The sequence below is a fragment of the Euphorbia lathyris genome, chromosome 7, assembly GCF_963576675.1.
Source record: "Euphorbia lathyris chromosome 7, ddEupLath1.1, whole genome shotgun sequence".
Lineage (NCBI taxonomy): Eukaryota > Viridiplantae > Streptophyta > Magnoliopsida > Malpighiales > Euphorbiaceae > Euphorbia > Euphorbia lathyris.
Window position 1 is genome coordinate 15,051,676 of NC_088916.1, and position 8,626 is coordinate 15,060,301.

An 8,626-nucleotide genomic window follows, 5' to 3' on the forward strand; every position below is an offset into this window, starting at 1 on the left:
TTTCTCCTATTTTTATTCGTCGAAATCTAGTACTCAACCTCAATTTTCAGCCTATTGACATTTGTTGAGCGATTTCCGCAAGTGCACGGTATACGCTTGTAGTAATAAAAGATATCGATCCCACAGGGAACGTTTTTTGAACAAAACTTATTTATAATCGGTTAAATTTACTTTAAAGGTTTATAATATGGAAAATCGTTTAATCGGTTTTGGTTTTGAAATTGCTAGAATAAGAATTAGATTAGAATATGAAGATGTTAGAAAATATCTGATTTAAGATTGAATTTGCAAAACAGGAACGTTTTAGTACTTTAGAAAAGTAAACAGGTATATTTGTTTGCATTAAGCAAAGAAACAACTTTAAACTTTGTACGAATTATAAAGATGAAATAAATGACGGAACCTCTAATTAATTGGCTTTGAACGCGATAAAACCCTTTCGGGATAGTTGCCCTTAATCAAATTAAAACTCTTTCGAGATGATAATTTGCCTAAGTGTTCAACAAAGTTTCCTTGTAAAGATTTGAATTAAATACGTTTTAATGAAAACACCAGAATTAATCCACTTCGGCTCATTTACCAAAGTGCTGCATAAGAATCTATCGAATAGAACGGACTTTATTAGATGAAATATAAATTGATACAAGTTTACAGAGAACACGGAGCATTGAATTCTTCGACGGCGTGCAAGTGAACGGGTTGTCAATCCTTTCCTTGGGTTTCGTTAGAGTTTGTCAGGCTCAGGGGCGAATCCTCTACTCAATCTTCTCATTGAATCTTCGTAATTGAGACTGGGTCGGTCTACTACCAAAATGAAAACTAAACTGGAACAATGTCTAAACGCTACTGAATTTGTTATTAATTTGTAAACAATGTGTGTACATCATATTGCTTTTTTACAGAATCTAAATCTAACTTCTGAATCACTTGATTCGGAATTTCTGCATAAATTCTACACTAATTTCTTTCTTCTACACATATCACTATATCATTATTTCATTATATTATTTTCAACTCTCCATCAACTCTTTATTTATAGATGTTGAAGAGTCTTGATTGAAGTGTCGTGTCCGTTGTGAAGGATTGTGTCCGCTGCGAAAGGACGTCTTTATCCACCCGAACGATCGTGTTTCGTCGAAAACGAAAGTGTGTAACTAGGCTTCCAAAATCTCCTGATCGTACCGAGAATTATCAAATTCTCTACCGAGAATGGGGGAGCAACAATTGTACTTCAGACGAAGGGAAAAAAGGCTGAAGGACGCGTGTCGTGACCGTGAAAAGGGGGGGCTGCGGTCGCGGCACGGAGCGTTTTTCACTTTTTCGCTCTCGTTCGTGTCCTCAACTTGGCGTTATTAATTTTCGTCGTCTTTGACTCCTTTTGTAGGGCTTTTCTTCTATTTTTGAGCTCTTTTTACTCCTATTTGGATTTTACCAAATATTTATGTACCTTGCACGAAAGAAACATATTCGAGAGTAAAAGTATTCTAAACAGGTATGAATAGGATAAAGTCGTAGCAATATTGATGTAATTATTGATGATATTTTAGGTATATTTTGGGCTTAATGACATGCCTTACCATACACGAAAGAAACATATTCGAGAGTAAAAGTATTCGACTGGCAAATGACATGCCTTACCATACACTAAACGGTACGGAGTCATTCCTATTGGTGTTTTAAATGCAGTACGGTATGCCCATAGCGCATTATTGAGTTTAGAAGACCAATCTTTTCTAGAAGATGAAACTGTTTTTTCGAGAATCCATTTGAGTTCTCTGTTTGATATCTCCGCTTGACCATTTGACTGAGGATGGTACGGCGTTGATACGCGGTGGCGTACTCCATATTTTTTCATAAGCGTTTCAAAACTCTTGTTTATAAAATGAGTACCGCCATCACTAACGATAACTCTTGGACAACCAAATCTACAGAATATATCGTCAAGAAAATTAACGACAACTTTAGAATCGTTCGTCGGGGTTGCAATTGCTTCAACCCACTTCGAAACATAATCGACGACAACTAATATGTAAGTTTTACCATTGGAAGGGGGAAAAGGTCCCATGAAATCTATTCCCCACATATCGAAGACTTCAACTTCTAATATGGTTGTGAGGGGCATCTCATCTTTCCTTCCTAGATTTCCTGTTCTTTGGCACTTATCACAACGAGTAATAAATGAACGGACGTCCTTAAACATCGTAGGCCAAAAGAAACCGCTTTCAAATATTCTAGCAGCTGTCTTGTTAACTCCATTATGTCCTCCATAAGAACTAGAATGACATTCCGACATTATGGATTCGTATTCATTTTCACCAACGCATCTCCTAATTATCCCGTCACCACAAGTCTTGAACAAAAAGGGATCTTCCCAAAAATATTGTTTAATATCGAAGAAAAATTTCTTCTTTTGTTGGAAATCTAGTCCTTCCGGAATAATATTGGCTGCAAGATAATTAGCAATATCTGCATACCATGGTGACATGGCACTTTTTATTTGATAGAGGTGTTCATCAGGGAAATCATCTCGTATACCGATAGTTTCACCTATAGGACCGTTTTCATCTTCAAGTCTCGATAGATGATCGGCGACAAGGTTTTCAACTCCCTTTTTATCTTTTATTTCATTATCAAATTCTTGCAACAATAAAACCCATCTAATTAGACATGGTTTTGCATCCTTCTTAGCAAATAAATATCTTAATGCTGCATGATCAGTATAAATAAAAACTTTTGAACCTAATAAATATGACCTAAACTTGTCACATGCAAAAACTACGGCTAACATTTCTTTCTCAGTTGTGGTGTAGTTTAATTGTGCACCAGACAGTGTGTAACTTGCATAATAAATGACATGAAGTTTCTTATCTTTCCTTTGACCTAAAACACATCCGACAGCTAAATCACTTGCATCACACATAATTTCAAATGGTAGATCCCAATCGGGTTTAGCAATAACAGGTGCACTGACTAAAGCTGTTTTCAATGTTTCGAACGCTTTAACGCATTCTTCATTAAAATCAAAGGTTGAATCTTTCATGAGTAAATTAGTAAGTGGTTTGGAAATTACAGAAATTTTTTTAATAAATCTTCTGTAAAAACCAGCATGTCCTAAGAATGATCTTACTCCCTTAACAGTAGTTGGAGGGGGTAATTTCTCTATTACTGAGGTTTTTGCTCTATCTACTTCTAATCCTTTTTCAGATATTTTGTGACCTAAAACAATTCCTTCGTCAACCATGAAATGACATTTTTCCCAGTTTAATACCAAATTTGTTTCTTCACACCTAGACAAAACTTTATCCAAATTTTCTAGGCACGAATCAAAAGAATCTCCATAAACTGAAAAATCGTCCATAAAAACTTCCATGATATCTTCAATGAAATCATTAAAAATTGCAGTCATACAACGTTGAAATGTTGCAGGTGCGTTACATAGACCAAAGGGCATTCTTCTATATGCAAATGTTCCGTAAGGACATGTGAAGGTTGTTTTATCTTGGTCATCCGGGTAAATGTATATTTGAAAGAATCCGGAGTAACCATCAAGAAAACAGTAGAACGCATGACCAACTATCCTTTCGATCATTTGATCAATGAAAGGAAGAGGAAAATGATCTTTCCTAGTTGCTTTATTTAAATTTCTATAATCTATACAAACTCTCCAACCAGTGGTGGTTTGTGTGGGTATTAATTCTCCTTCTTCATTCCTTACAACTGTTATGCCTCCCTTTTTAGGTACACAATGGATTGGACTAACCCATTCACTATCCGAGATAGGGTAGATGATTCCATTGTCCAGAAGTTTAGTAATCTCATTTTTTACTACTTCTTTCATATTCGGATTTAGGCGTCTTTGCCTATCCGCTTTAGGTGGCTTATCTTCTTCTAAGTGAATTCTATGCATTACATTACTTGGATTAATACCTTTTAAGTCAGAAATTTGCCAACCCATACTTCCTATCCTATTTCTAACAACTTCTTTCAATTTCTCTTCTTGAACTTGTGTTAGTTTGTTAGAGATAATAATAGGTAGAGAATCGCCTTCGCCTAAGAAAGCGTACCTCAAATGACTTGGTAATTCTTTAAGTTCTAATTTAGGTGGAACTACAATTGAAGGCGGAACTGGTCCATCTTCACGAATCAAAGGTTCTGGGTCCTTATCTTCTAGTTCCTCACTCATTATAGGTTCTATTATTTCTTCTTTCTGAACAATGTCATTTACACATTCTTCAATTAAATCGAGTTTCATACAAGCGAAATCTTCCATAGGATATTTCATCGCTTGGTTCATATCAAACTCAATCTTATCATCTCCTATCCGTAAAACTACTTTCCCTTCCGACACGTCAACTAGAGCACGTCCCGTGTTCATGAACGATCTATCAAAGATTAGCGGACAATTTACATCATAAGCAAAATCTAAAATAACGAAATCGATAGGAAAAATAAACTTGTCAACTTTAACTAAAACATCCTCAATTATACCGTATGGTCTTTTAGTGGTTTGATCCGCTAATTGTAAAACCATATTGGTACGTTTGATGTCTTCTTCTAAGCCTAACTTATTAAAAATAGATAATGGCATCAAGTTAATGCTTGCTCCTAAATCACAAAGGCAAGTTGGGAATTCTATATCTCCCAATTTACACGGAATGGTAAAACATCCGGGATCCTTGAGTTTTGTGGGCAAATTGCTTGACACAATCGAACTACAATCTTCAGTTAGTGAAATGGATGAAATTCCTTCCCAACTGATTTTCTTTGAAATTAAATCTTTGAGGAATTTACCATAATTGGGAATTTGCGTAATTGCATCCATAAACGTTAAATTAATATGCAAATTCTTAAGTTTGTCTAAAAATGTTAAAAGTTGTTTATCATAGTCCTTGTTGCGGACTTTGTGTGGAAAAGGTGGTTTGGGTACAAAAGTTTTTGTACTAGAGTCAATCGGTGCATCTTTTTTATTTAACGTATCTTCTTTGGGCTTTGGTAAATCAGTTCCAGGTAAAGTCGAATTTCCGGTCATTTTCGGGCCTAAGTAATTTTTCCCTGAACGAAGAGTGATGGCCTTAACATGCTCTTTCGGATTTTCTTCCGTATGGCTTGGAAGACTTCCCTCTTTGCGGGATGGAATTGATTTAGCGAGTTGTCCAATTTGAATCTCCAAATTATGGATGCTAGATGATTGGTTTTTAATAAGCTGATCGAATTTATTCTCGATCCGTTTAAAACCATCGTCGTGATTACTTATTTTTCCGCTCATCGCATCAATGAATTTGTCGATTTTAGAAGATAAAGTGCTAATCGAATCTCTTGATTGATTTTGATAATTAGTAGTACGTTTTTTATTAGCATTAGCATTATTATTGTCTCTCCAGTTAAAGTTAGGATGATTTCTCCATCCAGGATTATATGTATTGGAATAAGGATTATTAGTTTGGTTTTGCCCTTGGACAAAATTTACCTGTTCAATCTCACTCATACCTTCGTAATCCACATCTGTTTGGATTGGTTGACCATTAGGATCACACGGTGCCATAAACCTATCAATTTTGTGCGACTGGATCAAGATTCACTATACCTTTAACTGATGATGTTGTTGAGGATGATGGTTTCGCTAATGGTACGTGTCCACGTTCCGCGGGCCACATACTGCTGTTGATTGCCATTTCCTCTAAAAGTTCTCTTGCTTGGGCAGATGTTTTCTTCATGAATAACCCTCCAGACATAGCGTCCAATGAACCTCTTGTTGTAGGATTTACTCCATTATAAAATGTTTGCATTAAGAGTTCAGCGGGCAATTGGTGGTGTGGGCATAAACGTTGAAGTTCTTTAAAACATTCCCAGGCCTCATAAAGAGTTTCACTATCATTTTGAGAAAAATATGTTAACTCTTTAATGACTCTTGCGGTTTTTGCTAAAGGGAAGAATTTTGATAAAAATGCTTGGGCTAATTGTTCCCAAGTCTCAATTGATGCGGCTGGCATAGAAGTTAACCATTCTTTGGCTCGATCCTTCAAAGTAAAAGGAAAAAGGTGAAGTTTGATTGCTTCTGCAGTTACATCAGTAATTTTAAAAGTGTCACAAATTTCTAAGAAATTTGTCAAATGGGTATTAGGATTTTCGTTAGGTAACCCGTAAAACGTTACATTATTTTGCAACATATTAAGCAACGCAGGCTTAATTTCAAAATGATGTGCATTAATTTGGGGTCTAACTATACTGTTGGTTACACTGGCCACTCCTGGCCTAGCGTAATCCATAAGTGTGGCCATAACTTCTGGCTCGGTAATTTTAGTTTTTATTGGGGTTTGGTTTTTCTTTTTCTTTTCTTTCTTGTTCTTTTTAAGAGTTCTTTCAATTTCTGGGTCAATAGGATCTGGTGACGTGCCCGAACTTCGAGAACTACGCATGAACTTGAAATTTCGCACGAACCGAAACTATCTACAAAACAGAATTTGAAAAATAAATATGTTAGTAATTGAAAATAATTAAAAATATAAAAGTTTGAATAAGTATGAATAAACCTAGATTCGTAATAAAACACGAAAAATTTAAAATTTTGTCAAAATTTTTGGCATTCCCCGGCAACGGCGCCAAAAACTTGTTGAGCGATTTCCGCAAGTGCACAGTATACGCTTGTAGTAATAAAAGATATCGATCCCACAGGGAACGTTTTTTGAACAAAACTTATTTATAATCGGTTAAATTTACTTTAAAGGTTTATAATATGGAAAATCGTTTAATCGGTTTTGGTTTTGAAATTGCTAGAATAAGAATTAGATTAGAATATGAAGATGTTAGAAAATATCTGATTTAAGATTGAATTTGCAAAACAGGAACGTTTTAGTACTTTAGAAAAGTAAATAGGTATATTTGTTTGCATTAAGCAAAGAAACAACTTTAAACTTTGTACGAATTATAAAGATGAAATAAATGACGGAACCTCTAATTAATTGGCTTTGAACGCGACAAAACCCTTTCGGGATAGTTGCCCTTAATCAAATTAAAACTCTTTCGAGATGATAATTTGCCTAAGTGTTCAACAAAGTTTCCTTGTAAAGATTTGAATTAAATACGTTTAATGAAAACACCAGCATCAATCCACTTCGGCTCATTTACCAAAGTGCTGCATAAGAATCTATCGAATAGAACGGACTTTATTAGATGAAATATAAATTGATACAAGTTTACAGAGAACATGGAGCATTGAATTCTTCGACGGCGTGCAAGTGAACGGGTTGTCAATCCTTTCCTTGGGTTTCGTTAGAGTTTGTCAGGCTCAGGGGCGAATCCTCTACTCAATCTTCTCGTTGAATCTTCGTAATAGAGACTGGGTCGGTCTACTACCAAAATGAAAACTAAACTGGAACAATGTCTAAACGCTACTGAATTTGTTATTAATTTGTAAACAATGTGTGTACATCATATTGCTTTTTTACAGAATCTAAATCTAACTTCTGAATCACTTGATTCGGAATTTCTGCATAAATTCTACACTAATTTCTTTCTTCTACACATATCACTATATCATTATTTCATTATATTATTTTCAACTCTCCATCAACTCTTTATTTATAGATGTTGAAGAGTCTTGATTGAAGTGTCGTGTCCGTTGTGAAGGATTGTGTCCGTTGTGAAAGGACGTTTTTATCCACCCGAACGATCGTGTTTCGTCGAAAACGAAAGTGTGTAACTAGGCTTCCAAAATCTCCTGCTCGTACCGAGAATTATTAAATTCTCTACCGAGAATGGGGGAGCAACAATTGTACTTCAGACGAAGGGAAAAAAGGCTGAAGGACGCGTGTCGCGACCGTGAAAATGGGGGGCCACGGTCGCGACACGGAGCGTTTTTCACTTTTTCGCTCTCGTTCGTGTCCTCGACTTGGCGTTATTAATTTTCGTCGTCTTTGACTCCTTTTGTAGGGCTTTTCTTCTATTTTTGAGCTCTTTTTACTCCTATTTGGATTTTACCAAATATTTATGTACCTTGCACGAAAGAAACATATTCGAGAGTAAAAGTATTCTAAACAGGTATGAATAGCATAAATTCGTAGCAATATTGATGTAATTATTGATGATATTTTAGGTATATTTTGGGCTTAACAACATTCTTGGTTCCGGATTCAGGTTTTTTTTCTTCTTTGTGGCCTTTCGATCCTTTCAGGGTCTGGGTTCCGATGTTTCTGCTTCATCAGTATTCTTGTCTTTCTTTTCAGAGTAGCATTAGTACGATCATTTGCTCCTCCAAATCCTCAATCCCTAGGGATGACAACGGGTAGGGTACACGCAGGCAGTACCAATCTCAAACCCTTACCCATTTATTTTTTAATTACCCGTATCTGTTCCATTACCCTAACATGTATAAGTTTTGCATCTCACACCCACCTCATTTAATTCAGGGGTACCTATGATACACTTACCCGTTAAAAATCAAGATATAAAACAAAAAATATTACAAATTTAACAAAGCATAATTTAATAAATCATTCATAAATCATCAATCTAAAAATTGAACAAATATCACAACTTCTAAAATTCTAAAGCACTCTAATAGGATATAAATGATTTAGGATTTCTTTTATATCTATATATGTATGATTGAAATTAGTAACCAACTCGT

The 8,626-nt window shown here is 35.4% G+C and overlaps 1 non-coding gene across 1 annotated transcript; it reads left to right on the forward strand.

Annotated features, from left to right (window-relative positions):
- The first annotated feature begins 5,802 nt into the window (after positions 1–5,802).
- LOC136201597 (small nucleolar RNA R71) lies at positions 5,803–5,909 on the forward strand. Its single transcript, XR_010673945.1, has one exon. It is a non-coding gene; the product is annotated as a small nucleolar RNA R71 (small nucleolar RNA).
- The last annotated feature ends 2,717 nt before the right edge of the window (positions 5,910–8,626 follow it).